This window comes from Canis lupus, chromosome 13, assembly GCF_011100685.1.
Source record: "Canis lupus familiaris isolate Mischka breed German Shepherd chromosome 13, alternate assembly UU_Cfam_GSD_1.0, whole genome shotgun sequence".
NCBI lineage: Eukaryota > Metazoa > Chordata > Mammalia > Carnivora > Canidae > Canis > Canis lupus.
This window is the reverse complement of record NC_049234.1, coordinates 60537488-60555812: the sequence shown is the minus strand read 5'-3', so window position 1 is coordinate 60555812 and position 18325 is coordinate 60537488. Positions and strand designations below refer to the sequence as shown.

The window sequence follows — 18325 nt, the reverse complement described above, 5'->3', positions numbered from 1 at the left end:
CTGTGCAGTCATTAAACATTGTGAGATTGAGACAATGCATATAATCATATTGCGCATAATGGATGCTCAGTACATTTTTCATGTTATAGTCATTATTACTACTTCACCACAACCATTCCTATTGAAAACAAAAGCTTTGGTAGGGAGTAAAAAAGGAGAGAAAGAGAAATTGGCTCTGGAACACAAGATCAGCATACCTTTGAAACTAGAAGGGAAACGTCAGTGTCCAGATTAAGATCATGGTAGAAGGATACACTGGGAGGTGGGTGTTTATGACGAATTGGTTGGGTATTCAATTGATGGAGAAAGGAAAAGGCTCTTCTAAGAATGGAGGGGAGGAGGTAGAGATCATTGAAGCCTTGAGGAGAATAATGAAACTACTAAAAGTTTGAGGGGAACAAAAGGAAAATATAGCTAATTCTAACTCCAGAAGGAAGGTTTTGAAAGCAGTTTTATAATATAGAGTATAGAAAACATAAATTGACAAAAGGAAAAATTATATGGTCAGGAGTCATTTTTGGTTTTCTTTTTCTTTTTCTTTCTTTCTTTTTTTCTTATCCTTTGGAATTTAACTGCCAGGGTAAAAGTGTAGTAGAAGTAGATTTTCAGAGATTTTCCAGGATTAGGCTTTTCCAGGTAGGACTGTCAAAGGCAAGGAGTCAATGTGAACTTTAAGGAGAATATTTAAATGATCAAGAGTGAAGCCCAGGTGAGTGGGAAAGGAAGGAGGCCAAGGGGAAATAAAAGGAATGGAATACTACAAGGGAACCTTAAATGACAAGAGGATTCTTGGAAGTCAAACAAAAAGTCCCCTACATTTACTCATTCACCCTTCTCAAATATGCATCACATAGTGACTCTCTTAACATACATTGTAAGGCCATTATGGCCTTTGCTGGCCAGGACGTGCTCTCCCATTGCACAGGCACCTACATCAGTGCATTTGCTTTTACTGTCTCTTCTATGCAACTGGGTTCCTTCACTACTCTCACATTCTTTTTGTTTCAGGAGGTAAAAGTTGAACTTGCCAGAATGGCCTTCTTCTTCTGTAGTGCGCTTATCAGCACTTGGTGTAGATCCTATTGTTTCTTTTCTGGCTTGTTTTCTTCCTCTAATGATTAGAATGTGAGTGCCATAAGCCGGGAAATTTGTTTTCTGCCCTCTGACGACATCTAGAAAAAATATCTGGCATGACAAAAGTGCTTGACACTTGTTGGAAAAACTGTCTAGCCACTAATGGAAGGCCTTAGAATGTTTAGGTTCCCAATATTAGATTCTTATGAGGGTTATGTTCTGGGCTCTTCTCTGGGCCAGCAGGGACTGTGACTTGAGAATCTGGATGAGAGTTTTTTTCGGAGAGACACATGGGAACAGGAACAAATCACAGATTTGTTACAATGAGGTCAAAATTGTGCTGAGGGACAGCTGTAGTGAGGCCCATAGCCTGAAGCTTCCCAGACATTGGGTCTGAGAGGCACACTTGAGATTGAAGGCCCTATGTGTACACAGAGTTCCTTCAGTGACGTCCAGATGGCCTCACTTAGCTGTTAGAGAACTAGCTATTCTAGTCAACAGTGGCCTGGTCTCTACCTATGAGGGATGGAAATAAAAAGACCACACGGCTAGAAATGCATCTGAAATTTTAATGTTTTGCAAGAGATGTGTGATTCTGTGTCTCAGCAGTTGTGCTACAGAGACTTCAGCTGATCATCAATACAGTTAATGTGGTACTACAATCCCGATCTGACATGTCCAACACGATCAAAAGGAAGAGTACAAACTATACAGACAGTACTTCACACAATCTTGCTTTGGCTCAGGATTGTTGCCTTTTCAACAAACAGTCAAACATATATTAGGTGATGTGATAGACGTGGAAACTGTAGAAATGATTTTTCTAGTCAAATCTATGAATCAGGAGAAAATATTGGATTAGCAATAAAATTTATATTTCAAAATATACATATATATTTATGTACATATGCATGTATATGATGCATATGGGCATAATACGTATCAACAGGCAAATCTACATTCTGGCCTTGCAAAAATATAATTATATATATTTATTGCTAATTAATATCCTAGTGCTGACATAATAGGCTGTTAGCATGTATTTGTTGTGCAAATGACTAAAGGTTGGTTAGATAATAGCCAGATTCTGCAAGGTTCATCTTATTTATTTATTTATTTATTTATTTATTTATTTATTTAAAAGATTTATAATTTATTTATTCATGAGAGAGAGAGAGAGAGAGAGAGGCAGAGACACAGGCAGAGGCAGAAGCAGGCTCCCTGCAGGGAGCCCGACGTGGGACTCGATCCTGGCTCTCCAGGATCATGCCCTGGGTTGAAGGCGGCGCTAAACCGTTGAGCCACCCAGGCTGCCCTGCAAGGTTCTATTTAATCCTCCATTAAATGAGAAATATTTATATCTTTGACAACATTTCAAGAAATATTTTAATTTCCTAGTAGTTTATTAGCCATAAAATATATTACTACTTCTTAAATGACAATACCTTGTTTTAATTTGAATGTCTATTTTTCAAACACTTGTATTAAGTAAAATATCCCTTGAAAATTTGAGTGTCTTTAAAAACAACTCCCTCACAATTATTCTGCCAGATTTCATTTTTTTAAAAAGATTATTCTGGAGACAGAGTAGGGTGGGGAGCGGAGGGAGAGAATCTTCAAGGAGACTCCCAAATTAGCACAAAGCCCAACGTGAAGCAAGATCTCACAACCCATGAGATTAGGACCTGAGCCGAAACCAAGAGTTGGACACTTGACTGACTGAGCCACCCAGGGCCCCCGAGATGTATTTATTGTAGGTGTATTTTGTAAATATTCTGTCAATTTCATTTACTTCCACCTTAGTTGTCCTTTTGATATTTCTTGCTTTGTCTGAATTTCCTAGAGGTCATATGAGGCCTTTGTCTAGGTATCAATTGGCCTCTCCATACTACTCCTTCATTGTGCTTGGAATTCTAATTTAGCACTTAGTAAATGTCTCTATAAATTTGTTTCTCCTTCTAAAGATGAATTTCAGGATATGTGAGTCAGTAACTCATTTCTATCAAGTCTCTCAGTTAAGGGATTCAAGATCCGCAATTGCAAAACAGAGAACTAAGGAGTGACCACAAAGCGAATGGTCCTGTTCTGAAAACACAGCCCAGCTTTTATTCACACCAGTAATGTTATTCGTCTCACATAGAGTTAGTTGGGAATGTTGTCTGATCCTTTTCCATCACTCAGGACGACCAAACTGGAGAAGAAAACCAAGCTGTGGACCAATGCCATGAAAGGTAAAATCCCCTCCTCAACTTAATCTCCAAGTGGTATGTGTGTGCAGCGTAGCCTCAGACGTGGAATGTTTCAGAGGAAGGGTCCTAGGGCTTAACTCCTGGGTGGGATTTGTGCCTCTTTCATTATTACATGCACTGTGATCACCACGGGCAATTACTTAGCCTCCCTGTGCCTGTTGGTACCACCCATACAGGGGCTGATAATGTTAACAGCCTCACAGGTATATATGAACATGAACCTAGTTAACATTGAAGGTGTAGAACTGTGGCTGACACATGTCAATGCTCAGTAAATATCAGCAATTCTCTTGGATTCACTGTTGCATATTTTTCATTTTGACCCATTTATTATTTTAATAGATATAAAACATACATATATGGTTTTGACTAGAAATTCAATTTGAAGATGTAAATTAAGATAGTTGATCCTAACAGTTCTCATCAGAGGAAAATTTTCTTTTTATATTTTTGAATCTTTGTGTGATTTTGGATGCTAACCGAACTTTTTATGGATATTCCACTTCTTCTAGTTTCAGACTGTTTTGTAAATTAATCTGATATATATCTTCTCATCTCAAGGAATTGCTGCAGAAATGGAGCAATATTATATGCCAGTGTTTAGGAAATTAGAATCCAATATAAATGAAATTCTTATCACTATTATTATGATCTTATATTGCTATACTTAACTACATGTTTTGTTCTAATTACTGGCTTTGAGATTTTAATTTAAATTCGATTTAATTTCTATGTGTGACCTTGGGATTTTTTCTTTATTTGATATCTTTATATATATATATATATATATATATATTTTAACAAAAGGCCAATATACTTTTTTAAAATATCAAACATACCAAAGTGGGAATAAATGGGTAGGTGATTTCCTAAGGCTATACCAAGGGTTCATAGCTACCTGCTGAGAATGAACAGCCTGGAAATATTGGGGGAAGGTGAACTTCTGGTGAAATTGGTGGATTTTGACCTACAGAGAGACAAAATTATTAAAAAGTCCTTATGTAATCTCCTCCAGGTTCAAAAGAGAGAGTGATAGGAGTTATAACTTCACCTATTTAGATAATTTCTAAAGTATTCTAACTAGACCTGACAAAAGGAGAGTGAAATTATATGGCAATCACTGTAAACAATATTATAGCATGAACTGCAAAATTGAAGAAATCTTCTAATTAATTCAGTGACTCAGGCAAAAATATCTAAAAGAAAAAGAAAATTTGTACGTTATAAAGTAAAAGAAGAATTTTCAAGAAGAACCAAGATAAGTATCTCAGCTTATAATTTCTCTTTCCATTTCTGATCTTGAGAGTCCAATAAACTCAGTAGGATTTCTCATGATTTTATTCATTGAAATCTAGGATTCTGCAGTCAGACAAACATATCTGATGTTTCTATCAAAGAGCCCCAATGTACACTGTGGGGTTTATAGCCAGCTCTTAATATCCCCAAAACAACATTGAGTTTGGGAAAATGATTTCTCCATTGCTTACCCTATACATGCCTTTAACAAATTAAGACACACTTTGCTGGAAATCTGGTATTTCTCGATGAACTTGCTATTTGATGCTAAAAGAAAAGGTTTTTTACTTCACTAGATTACCTGCTAGAATATTCCTTGAAAAATAATAATAATAAAGATCAAAATCTAGCCACCATATGAAATCCTCAGTATTATTCTTGAATGTTAGTGGTTGGGGGATATTTCTCACATTACCTACGTAATCATTAGAAGGATTGAAATTACATCAATAAAACCAGGTTCTTGGCTGCTTATTATTAATCACCTTTAGAAAACAAGTAGAAGAGATAAAAATGATCTTGTAATTAAATGGAAGTGTCTCAGGAGAATATGGACCAATTTAGGTGGCTACTACTAAGGTGAATGGGGAAACATAGTCATTTTTATAAATCTTATAAATCTCTTTCCTCTTTACTAGAAGAGGAAACTTACAGATGTTCCCCTATCCCATTATTATTCTAATATTACAAATTGGTGATATGAATAAAAAATTGTTTAAATAAATACAATTTTCTCACCAATTCATCTATGTTCCTTGTGTTTTCCTTGAAGAGAGATGAACAAGAATTTTATCTTTTATCTCCACAGCATTGTTTATAAATATCTTCTCCTGAATGAAAGGGAGAAATCCTCTTCCATAAAGAGAAGTGTTAGAATAGATTCATTTTCATTCTATGGGTTTTGTTTGATTTATATTAGAATTTCCCATTTGGTGATAAACATACAATCAGTAATATTTATTATCATATTTATTGTATATATTGTTGTATCTGCAGAGACTGTTATATTTATTATTGTATCCCTAGAGACCAAGATAGTGTTTGGGACATACTTCTTAATAAATGTTTGCCAAATGAATGAATGAATACAAAAGATTAATTTAGGCAATGCATATATACACTTTTTCATTTTGGTAGTCACTATCCTATTGTGAATTATAAAAAATATACCACTTTGCCAACTAACATATGTTTTGGAAGTAAATATATATTGCTTCTAAGATAAATTGGCTTAAGTTTAAATGAATCAATTTTAAGAAAAATATTACAATAGAAAACAACTTTTAAACAAGAAAATGTTAAGTTTGAAGGATTTAGGAATGAAAATCACTAAAAGATACGTCTTCCATTCCTCAGATAATCTGGAAATCAGATGTATTAGCCGATTCATGCAAAATATATTTTCTCCAATTGAATTATTTATAGAATTAGGTTAAGAGGGTACAATTTCAGTGTCATTCTTTAAAAAAAGAAATCTTGATCTTCAAATTTGATTGACTTGGAATATGTTTTCCAAATCCAGATTAATTTCAATGTTTTTTTTCAAAGTAATATAATATATTAACTTCACATTTGTAGTAAAATGTGAAGGATGTGGGACCAATGTCCCCCCAAAAGAAAATAATACCAAGAGAGATTTGGCATTTATTGAAATGCAAATATAATATTCTTGGTCCTTAAAGAGATAGCACGGAAAATACGACTTTGTGAACAAAAGTGTACAGAACTAGGGAAGAAAAGTGAAGATGATAGACCATTAAAAAGAAACTCAAAGGTATTCTGCTTTAACAGCATGCCTTCAAAGTGTCTCGCAAATCTTTTCCCACAATCCCTTTTATGTTAGTCCACAGCATTTTGGCAAAGCAATGAAAGACTTCACTATTTTCATAATGTTAGCTAAAAATAATACATATTTTGAGTGAATGAGAAAATGACCTATGTTTGATAGAAAAAGATACCTCATCAATCAAGGATTAACACATTGAAAAGATTAACCTCTACCTTTCTGGGATAAATGACCACATTCTTTTCTTGCTTAAATTTCTATAGAACAAATATTTTCTTTTATAATCTTCATTAAATAAAAAGTTAAATTACAAGTAATTTAAGAAGTTAGGACTTACTTTTTGGGAGATGCTGACAGATTCCTTAGAAAAAAAAGAAAAACAAGATCACTTAATTGATTTTATTCATATTAGCAATCAAGTGTCCATCTACAACCATTATCCATTGTGTAGATAACATTTAGTCTCTGTCTGAGTTAAAGAACAAGGTTGAGGGATCCCTGAGTGCCTGCCTTCAGGCCCAGGTGGTGATCAAGTACATCCAGCTCCCTGCATGGAGCCTGCTTCTCCCTCTGCCTGTGTCTCTGCCTCTCTCCTTGTGTCTCTCATGAATAAATAAATAAAATCTTAAAAAAAAAAAGAACAAGGTTGATCAAAGTTTCACTCTCTTTATACAATTCACTTACTATATTCCAGTTAATGAACTCGTTCCACACTATTTTGAGTTATCAATAACTGGATCAAATAGTTTTCCCAAATATCATCCGCAGAGAATAGAGAAATTTTCTATTTCCGCTGAACCATTTCCAATTTTCTTTTATTTTCATTACTACCTGTTTCTGTTGGTATTTTTTTAAGAAGTGAAGTACACCACAGGAAGTATGAAAATCTTTCCCTAACATTGAAGATATCTTTGGGCAACTGTTATGCACCCATGGCCAGAAAGTCATTTGGAAATTAGCATTTAATTTGGATCCAGAAACACAGGAGTCCTTATTGCAGAAACATAGAATGGATTGACAAAATATATAGTGTTCATCATGACTTCTAATATCATTAATATTAAGAGATCTTTAGGAAAAAAAACCATACAAATTTAATCTTGGTAATTTGGATGCATTGGTCTTTATTTTTTTATAGTTGTACTTCTAATTTTTTTCTGATACTATAGTTCTAATCTTATTGGTGAAAAAAAACTATTGTAAAGACTCATTAGTCAAGCACATCTTATGTTTTTGCTAGATGAAAGGATTTTATGTTTTATTAAATTGTCTTATCTCACTGGAGGAGTGATATTTCACCTTCTGTATTTAAAAAAAAAAAAAAAAATTTCAGTTTTACCGGTTTTTAAAAATGCAAATCTGCCATGTTGTCATTGTTTTGGTGACATGGATCTTTTAGAAATCTGTTTCCGGGAATGTTTAGGGTTTAGCAGAGTGTTTCCCATAATATTCATATACAAATCATTCTATACTTCAAATAAATCCTTATTTGGCTTAATATTTTTACTTTTAGGAAGTGACTGGTTTCTTGGTTTTTAAGTATTAATCCTGCCATGGTTTAAAATATAAATGTAGGTGTGCTACAGAATCTTAAAATTTATAATACCATGGCATTATATTTTATTTAGCTTATGGTGATATTTGGATTTAATCTTAAAGGAAAGATTGAAGACAATTACTGATTTAGAGAGAAAAGGAGATGAGTGATTAATTCTGGTAGATTATATCAGGGTGTCTGAGTAGCTCAGTCAGTTAAGTGCCAACTCTTGATTTTACCTCAGGTCATGATCTCAGGTGTGAAACAGAGCCCTGCCTCTGGTTCCATGCTGAGAATGACTCTTGCTTAAGAGTTTCTTTTTCCCTTTCCCTCTGCTCTTTGCCCCAACCCCTTGGCCTTATTCTCTCTCTCTTAAAACAAAACAAAACAAAACAAAACAAAGCAACAACAACAAAAAACCTAGTAGATTATAAGCAAAAGAAACAAAGTTAGTGTAAAATTGATCACTAAAGTGTTTTTATGATTATTTTTTTCCATTTCTCTAAGTGGAATTCTTACTCTAGTTTTGCTTTTGAATTGACTCTACATTGAAGAAATAATAAACTTTTCAAGATTTATGTGCCAGATATGGAAACACAGAGAAAACAGAATTCTGATCACCTCAGGGATGTGGTGCAGTTGTGCGCAAGGAGATAGTGGATGTAGGTGAGGGACTGACAGTGAGAGCTGCAAGGAGAGGAAAAAAAATCAGTTACTTCTGAGGAAATTAGTAGATTATAGGTGTGTCTTTTCAAAGCACTTCACACGACCCATCTAGTCCACCTTATCATGTTGTGATGTAATATTTACTATAGTCTCACTAGAAGAATATGAAGCTATGGAAGTTAGGGGATTATTTTGCAATAAGTTATTTTGCAAAACATTTTTAAAGTTAACCACTCTTCATCACATTGTTTCCTGTGTAAACATCATGGATTCAGAGCTACCATCACCACTTCCAAAAGTAAATATATTTCTTACTTTTAGAAAGCGGTTCCTGGGATTAAAACAAAATTTCCCCGGTACATTCAAGCAGATATGGAAGGTAGTGTATGCCTTTTAACCTATAGCTAATGTCTCTTCAATCCTACAAGGAGAAAACTTTATAAAAAGTGTTTTTGTCAACTTTGTTATTTTATATAAGACAAGGCCAAAGATATCTGTAATTATAGGTTTTAAAGGTCATACACTTGTCTCTGTTCTTTGTTGCCTACCTCTGCCATCTATATAAAAGCTTTACTCATATTTAAATAAGAATAGATACTCATAAACATCTTATTAGACTTAGCTGCTTTGCAAGAGCAACAGCCAAAAGGCAGGTAAAAATTAAGAACTTCGTATTTACTTAGTCCTGTAATATAGGTATATAGCAAATTAATAATAGTTTCACTCTTCTTAAAAATCACACATTTTCCCGTTAATCACCTATTAATTTATCTTTGTTCCAGACAATTAGGAAAGTCCAATGAAAATTTTGATAAAAGCATATTCACTTGAGAGACACATGGATATGAATTTGACAAGTTCTTTGTAAGGAGGAGTTTTATTAATAGACTATAATGCAAAATCTTGGTTTCTAAAATGTGGAAGTTTTCAGGTATAGCAAGTTAGTTGGTTATCTGCCCTATATGTAACTGGTTAATTAATTTACTGGGCAGCCCCCATGACCTAGCGTTAGGCGTTGGCCCCCTGCATGGAGCCTGCTTCTCCCTCCTCCTGTGTCTCTGCCTCTCTCTTTCACTCTGTGTCTGTCATGAATAAATAAATAAAATTTTTAAAAAATTACTAATTTATGTGGGACCCAGGAAATTTGACAAAAATCCCCTACCCCTGGACAAGCAGAGCAGGACTGACTTCATTTTGCGCTGCACCCGCCTTGTGCAGACCTGCTTATTGCTTAGGGCGCTGCCCCACCCTAGTGGAGCCCCAGGGCACACCCTAATCGGAAATCGGCTCAGTGATAGGCCAGTTCAAATGGATACTATAGGTAAAATGTAATTCAGTGGGCCACCTGCGTGTGGACCGACATGACTGTGCAACTTTCTGCCTATCCCATTGGCCACTGGCCCCTATAAAGCTGCTGAGCCTCAGTCTCAGGTCCAAGTCCCAGCTCTGCTGCGTCGGGTGCACTTGGACCCAAGCTCCAGCTTGTAAATAAACCCTCGTGTGTTTGCATCGGTGTCGGCTCCTGGGTGGTTTCTCGGATTGCAATCTCGGGCACAACAATTTACTCATTCAATGAAGAGCTGTTATGACATATCAGGTACTATACCAGACGTGAAGATACAGTGATGAAACAACAAGTATACTCTATTAGGCCATTTATTTATGAGTCTTCTTCAATCTTTCAGACAATGACTATCAGAAATGCAAAATAGAGGAGAAACTCATTTTTAAAAAATGTTTTGTTTATTTATGTCACACACACACACACACACACACACACACACACACACACACAGTGAGCAAGAGAGTGGACGCCCATGCAGGGAGAAGGGCAGCCAGAGCCAGAGGCTGACTCCCCCCTGAGCAGGGAGCCCATCGGGGCTCCATCCCAGGACTCTGGATCACTACCTGAGATGAAGGCAGAAGCTTAACCAGCGGAGCCACCAGGCGCCCAAAGCTCATTTCTAAATCCGTATTAGTTGAACCCATACATGCAGTCTGACTCCCTCATGAAAAGCAGCAGGTGGAAATAGAACTGTTGGGTGCAAGGAGGTCTAAGGAGGTCTGGGTGCAGCTCAACCTGAGCCAGGCTGCTGAAGCTTGAGCAAGTCACTGAGCATCACTGCACCTCATCGCATATGTGTAGCAAAAGAAAGACTACTAAGGAGACAGAGTTCTAAAATCTTTTCCAGTTTAGTCTCTAATACTGTGACGGTGTATTAGTCCACAAGGTTTGCTGACTGTGTATCAACTTAACTTTCCCAGTGGTTAAACAAAGAACTGAAAAGTAAAATAGGTATTCTAATGCATTTTTGATCTATAACAGTGCCTTACCACCTGGATCCAGAAATATTAAATTCATTATTTTTAAAGGGTAAAATTTTGTTTTACTCCAATAGTATTAAATTTGCTGGTGATCCTTACCTACGCACTTCTGGGGAATGTGTACATATAGGCATTATTCTGTCTTAATATTTGCATGCCTACATTTGTTATTAATTTCTCATTTTTACCAAAAATCTCAGGTATATTTGTTTACTCTTATAGGACGATGCATAGGGTATTCATTTTAGGAGCATTTAATACTGACAATACTTTAAAGTACTATTATAAACATGTTATTGCATCTTAAAATATGAAATAAATGTATTATATATAGCAGTGTACCTCAATTTTACTTAGACAGTTTGTTCTCCTTGTATAAAAGAAACTGGAACATAGACAAATGTTAACTGAGTTAAAGAAATGGTTTTAGCCTGTTAATAAACAAGAATCAGAAATAGTTGCAGTTATTAAGCACCTGCTATACACCAAATATTGTGTCAGATATGTTATAAATATTATTTCATCTCCAGAACAATTGTTAGGTGAATATCTCAGTAATAGATGAAAGAAATGATCCAGGAGTCCACACCTTAAATACACAGTACCCTGGATTTCCAAAAACCTAATTATGGTGACTTAGCTCTTAAAATAAGACTTTGGCATTTCATAATAAAATAGAGTAGTAAAATAAACATTTTACAGTTTCTAAAACATTAATTGTATCCAGAAGTACTAAAAAGGAGATAAATCAGTAGCTTATGTTATAGAACAATTTCTAAAAGCACATTAAAGTATACAGACATTAGTTTCTTTAAAAATATTTTTAAAAGAATGCTATTAGGTTTTTCAATATTACAATGCATACAAAATAACAAAAGGATAAATAAAAATATTACCTTGCTTCTTAATTGAAAGGTAAGAATTCCAGGCAGTGGGAGGTCTGAGTTGGGTTATCATAGCATTATTTAAACTTAGTTCTTCCATAATATGGTAATTCTGTGGTTTAAAATACCTAAAAAGGATTTGAATTCTAAGAAGCCATGATGATTAGAAATAGTTTCTCCATTCCATTTTGTACCACATATTCCAAGGATTTAGGAACGTGATACTATAGGTTGATTTAGAACGTGATAACAGGAAATGAGGATGGTATCAGGTGGAGTGATTATCTATATTCTGAGTTTGTGTGGCTTCCCTCTGCCATATGTGGCTCACAATAAGGTTTTATTTTTTCCTAGAGGTACCTCAGTGTGTCTTCTAGTCTAAAACATCTTGAATAAATATTTAAAGTGACATTTTGGATATGTTAATTAAAATTTCATTAGTATATGAAAAATAATATTCCCCATATTCATTGCTTACCATTTGCCACCACTAAACATATGGTTATCCGAGGCAAGTTGAGGTGACATAGTGGTTACTGACTAGCAGTAACTTTCATAAGGATTGAAATTCTTAACTTCTCTTGATAGTTTCTCAATCTGTAAAATAATATGTCATATTTCATCTGATTTCTAAAATTTAATGATTAACCACAATTTATGCAAAGTGAGTTGGTATCTACAAGGCACCTACTTTTTCAGAAGTCACAAAATGAAAAGGCTATGGTAACCAGGCAGGTAGCACAAATGCTGAAAACAGCTCCAGGTTTAAGGAAAATAAGGTATTGTGGGGACCCTGGACTCCCTGAAAGTGCAAGCCTGGTCTGAAGGAAAAAGTTAAAACTCAGCCCCAGTCAATTTTGACATGTAATATATACGCTCCATTGTTACCACAGCTTCCTTTTTTTAAAGATAAGCTAAATGTGTCATTATTTATTCAGATCTTTTTGTGTATTGATTGTCAACGAATTAAAATTCTTTAAAAATATTGCATCTGCTGACAACTCAAGCATAACTGGATCTCGTTTCAAGGGCTGCCAATCTGAGATATCTGGAAAAATGCTCATTTCTAGGCTCACGTAATTGTTGGAAACCAAATTATTTGGAAAACCGGGTCTTCTGGTTAGCTGCAGCATTGATATTTATGCATCGAGTTGTTAAAATTCCTACTAATTTTGTGTAAAACTGTTTGTATAATTTTCCACACATGTGAATATACCCTCAATCCTAGGAAAGACCAATTGTTATACATGGTATTTAATCACTTAAATCAGTTTCCCCCTGCAAGATTATGTTTCATGCAATTGCTATCTTTTTCATGTTTCAGAATTTTATGACTCCTTTGCTGCTTCCTATCAACCATATATATATATATATATATATATATATTTTTTTTTTTTTTTTTAATCATTTAAGTAACTTTGTCCTCCGGAGGAGAAGAAATTGAATTTTACATTGTCGCTTATCTGCCACTTAGGTTGGCCTGACACTGGTTGATATTTAGTAAATGCTTTCATTTCACTTAACAGTCAAGACTACCTGCCTTTAGCAGCAACAGCTTCTGCTTTTACCTATTGCTTTTAATTTCTGAGAGCATGAAAACCAGATAGCTGTTGACTTCTGTGACTCCAGTTAATGTTCTATGGGTTACTTCTCTATAAGGAGTCCATCTGCACCTCTCCCACCACCTAAGAACTTACCTATATGTTTACCCCCTTTTCCTCGTACCGTTTTACTTACATTGTTTATACTGGGCTCCTTTTCTTTGTCTAGGGTGTCTTCAATTCTTCAGGCTACAGGTACCATACATCTAATCATTCTGCTCCACCACACTAGCTACGTTACACATTCCTCCTTTCACTCTTTTACCAAACTTCTTGGAGGACTTCATACTTGTGGCTTTTCCTTCTAATCTCTTCAATCCATTGCTTCTACACCAGTTTATCTTCCATTGGTTACATCATTGTAATGGGCTTCCTAATAGATCCTCTATTTTCTTGTTATCTCTAAAATGCATTTTCTACACCTTCTTCACAAATATTTTCTTTCTAAATGTTTCGGTTAGAAAGACATTTGTATGGTTTCTTATACTGTCTAGGGTAATGTTCAAGATACTGAACATAGAATTTAAGGTCATTCAGAATCTTCTCAGGAGACATTTCTGGTCCTACTTCGTGACACGTCTTATGCCTCATCACAATCTTTCCAGAGCATAGTATGAAATGTCCCACGATCCTTCCAACTGGGAATGCTTCTCCACCACATTTTCTGCCTTGTAATACCCATGTGTTTATGAAGCTCCAGTTAAAATTTGAACCATGTGTGAAAAGGTCTCCAAAATCTTTGATGTACTTTGAACTTTTCATATCTACTATGAACAAATTATCTGGATAGATACTGAAGTTGACTCACTATTTGGTGAAGAATTCTTGAGTACCTAGTACGTGCTGGATATTACCCTAGGCATCTGGAAGAAAGCTGTGAACAAAAGAAAACTTGTTTTTTGTACAGTTTGTATTTTAACCGGTTGAGATATTAATGCATGATAAATAATAAATCGTTGGTTCAATTACGATGCATGCTCTGGGGAAAGAAGAAAGAGGATAAGACATATTGGTAGGGATGAGGTGTTCACTATTTGGTGAGGGGTCAGGAAGTGCCGCCTTGAGCAGAGGAGTAAAAACTTGAAGGAAATAAGGAAGTAAACCTTGCGTATAGCTCAAGAGGAATTCAGCTGCAAATGCCCTGGTGTATGAGTATACCTGGCAAGTTTCAGAAATATTGACTAGACCAGTGTGGGTTAAAATTAGTGCATTTGGTGGAAATGAAGGCAAAGAGGAAATAAGGCCATAATTCATGGTGTTGCCAGGATTTCAGGAAAACAATTACACTGAATGGAAACTGATGTCAAGCACAAGATGACTTGGGGAAAAATAGACTGAAAAATTGAGAGAAGAGATAGGAGTTTAGAGGCTATTGTAATATTCCAGGCACATGATCATGGCAACAGTGGGGATGATGGGAAATTGTCATATTCTTAATATACTTTAAAGTCAGAGCAAATGGAATCTAATAGATAAGGAGAAAGGTATCAGAAAGAAGAAGAGTTCAGTAATTACTCTAGATTTTTGGCTTAATCATGGGGAATAATTTAGTTACCATTTTCTGAGATGAAAAAGAAGGAGACAAGGGCTGGTTTGTGGGAAACACATCAGGAGCTTAGTTTCACAAAAAGTTGTTTCAGATACCAATCATAAATATAAGTTGGAATATCGATTAAACAGTGTACAGTTATGTTTAATTCCCTAATGCGATTGATGAAAATTACTAAAGGACCTACTGAATACAAGGCCCCTCTCAGTGTCAACTCTTTGAGGTTTCAACCTTTGCTGATGCTAATGTATAGCTAATAGGAGAATGGAAAGAAATGGAAGCTTTTACCATCAGAAATAAAAAGCTTACAGTAGAGAAATTCAGTAGAATATAAGTAAACAGAGAGAAAGGAAAGTCCTATAGTAGAGTAGGATGTCCTGTATTATTTCACTGGGCATGTTTATGTACCTGTAATCATATGTTTTTGTATTTTTTTAAAGATTTTATTTATTTATTCATGAGAGACACAGGAAGAGAGAAGCAGAGACATAGGCAGAAGGAGAAGCAGGCTCCACGCAGGGAGCCTGATGTGGGACTTGATCCCAGATCCCAGGATTGTGTCCTGAGCCAAAGGCAGACACCCAACCACTGAACCACCCAGGCGTCCCCATTTGTTTAATACATTACAGTGATTATATCTATAGTTCATCAAGACACTTCTATACAGAACGTCCTCAAATATAAGAATCAGGTTGTCCAGAATGAAAATAATTTGTGGAGGAGTTTGTGCAAATCCGTAAGAATAAAAAGGTGGGTCATGAGCAAACAAGCATAAAGGCCAACAGTCCTTTGAGAATGGAAGCCAAACTCAAACACAGGTTAAAAAGAGCTAGGAATGATTTAAAAAATGTCAATTATCATTAAAAATGTTAGTAATTGGTTATCAAACATTGACTCATTGGAAATGAGTTGAAAACTTTCATTAATTTCTAAGTCTGAGAAGAAGTGGTCTCTGGTAGAAAAAAAAAGCATTAAATTATGTGATCTGTGAAGAATAATTTATGAGAAATATATATAATCATTTCTATTTGTGTAAATGTTTAATTCAATACATTTTTGGTATGTTTTGAGAAACCCATAAATGCAATGTTGATGCCAACTCAAACCATGCTCATTGTCTCTCATTTTAAAATCAAAATGTTGCTTTCATACACAAAAAAAAAAAAAAAAAACACTTTTAAACTAAACACCTACTGCTCACTCCAATAGCTACATGCATGTGTAGTAAAAGTATAAAATAATGCCAGGGAAGGAAACAAATTTCAGAATCAGGCTTACTGCCAGGGAGCTTAGTGGGAAATGGACTTGAGTGGGGAAAACAAAACTTCAGTTGTATTGACAGCGATCTCTTCACTAACTAAGAGCTTTATAAAAATTAAGGTATAGTTTATGTTTTGTGGAATACACATATTTTGAGTCTATCGGTCAGTGGATTACCAGAGTGGAGGTATGTATCATTTCCATCACCCCATCATTTCCCCCCTTCCTTCCCCTCTTGATCATTCCTCTCAGAAACAATCACCTGAATTGATTGATAATTAGTTTGTCCTGTTTTAGAACATTATTTATATGTAATCATAGAATGTATACTCTGTGGTGTGTAGCTTTTTCCATATGGCAAAATGCTTTTAAGGCTTATCCATGTTGTTGCAATTATTGCTAAGTAATCTATTACAAGAATCCACATAGTTTTTTTATCCATCTCCTGATGAAGGACATCCTAGCTATTTCTAGTTTGGGGTTATCATGAAAAAAGATGTCACAATATGGTTTGTGCAAGGATTGTTGGAGATGTGTCTTTTTATTTCTCTTGGATACGACAGAGGAACAGTATTGTTGAGTCATATAGTAGATGAATATTTAATATTTTTATGAACTGCTAGACAGTTTTTCAACATACCATTTGCAATCATTTTACACTCCTACCGGCAATATGTGAACATTCCTATCACTCTATGTCCTAGTCCACATTTAGTTTTTTAGTCACTCGGACTTTAACCATTATAGCATGTGTATGGTAGTATATATCATGTTGATTTTAATTTGCATTTTCCTGATAATTACAGAGGTTGAGCACTAATCCCTACGTCCTTTAGAATTTATTTCTCGGAAGCCACATGCCTCTTATTCTTTAATTATATTATTTTTGGACAAAATTTTGCCTATTTTCTTTAGCGTAGTTATTTTTCATCTACTTAACATATCTATTTGTAAGAAACCATTTGAAAAGATAGTTTCTGTATTCATTTGAGAGGGAAAGAGAGTGCACAAGTGAGGGGAGGAGTAAGGGAGAAGGAGAAGCAGACTCACCACTGAGCAGGGAGCCCAACAGGGTGGGATCCCAGGACCCCAGGATCATGACCTGAGCCAAGGCAGAAGCTTAACCACCCCACCACAGTAAGAAGACCCTTTTGAAGCCTTAACATTGATTGCTACACCCTATCAAAGTGTTATGAAGTATCAAATCACGTTACTGGAAAAAGTTATAAGAAATGAAATTTATTAATAACATTGCATTATATATCTTATTCATTACAGTCCACTTAAATAATCAAAAATGTAAAAATTATATAAAATCCTATAAAAATGCACACTAAAAATGTATAGTACCTCAAATGTCTTTACAATCCTCAATTAGGCATATACCATACATAATAATATCAAAATCTCAGAATTTCTTCAGATGAATCCATTTATTTTTCTTGAAAATGGTGGGATATAAAAGGGATAAATAGCTCCCTCAAGTTGGCATTTTTACAATGCCTATGCTGAAGATAAAATAAACGCTAAGTATCTTAGACAGTGCAAGATTATATATTCTATTTTCTCAGAGAATTCTTACAATGTAGTATCTATTTTTTATAATGATTTTTCTGTTGAAGTAGAGCATAAATATTTGAAAAAATAGACTGTAAATAGTTCCTGTGAATAAAAAGATCCTACCTCTTCAGATGAATTGTTAACTTTTATAGGAAGACAAGGAGAAAAACGATACCTTAATTTTACAATGTGGTTGAATGTAAAATTACAACTGACCCTGAGTCACTATAATGATTAAATATAGATTTGATGCAGATCATTGGATAATTTGTATACCAAACTAGCTGTTTCTATTTAAAGACTTTGTATAAAACTAGTAGTAAATATAGATTAAAGTAAAGATGTTTTCCAAGTTCGAATAACAAGAGTTATTCTCTCTCTCAAGAGGTAGAAGTCTCTTCTAGTTTTATCAGAAGCAGAATTGAGATCCGGAGAAGACATGTGATGGGCTTAAGGACACCATTGGACTCAGGTCAAGAAATACTGACTTTTATTCCAATGATTTTTACATTTAAAAGCTCTCTTTGTCCCATATGCT

At 35.0% G+C, this 18325-nt stretch overlaps 1 long non-coding RNA gene across 2 annotated transcripts in view; it reads left to right on the top strand.

Moving 5' to 3' along the window:
- LOC119876948 overlaps positions 1–18325 on the top strand; it is a 25877-nt gene extending 7552 nt beyond the window's left edge. Inside the window, exons 3-4 of one of the 2 annotated variants that reach the window (XR_005369076.1) lie at positions 3256–3305; positions 18173–18325. This is a non-coding gene — a long non-coding RNA (uncharacterized LOC119876948). The remainder of the gene's footprint in view (positions 1–3255; positions 3306–18172) is intronic. The other variant, XR_005369077.1, reaches the window with a different exon arrangement.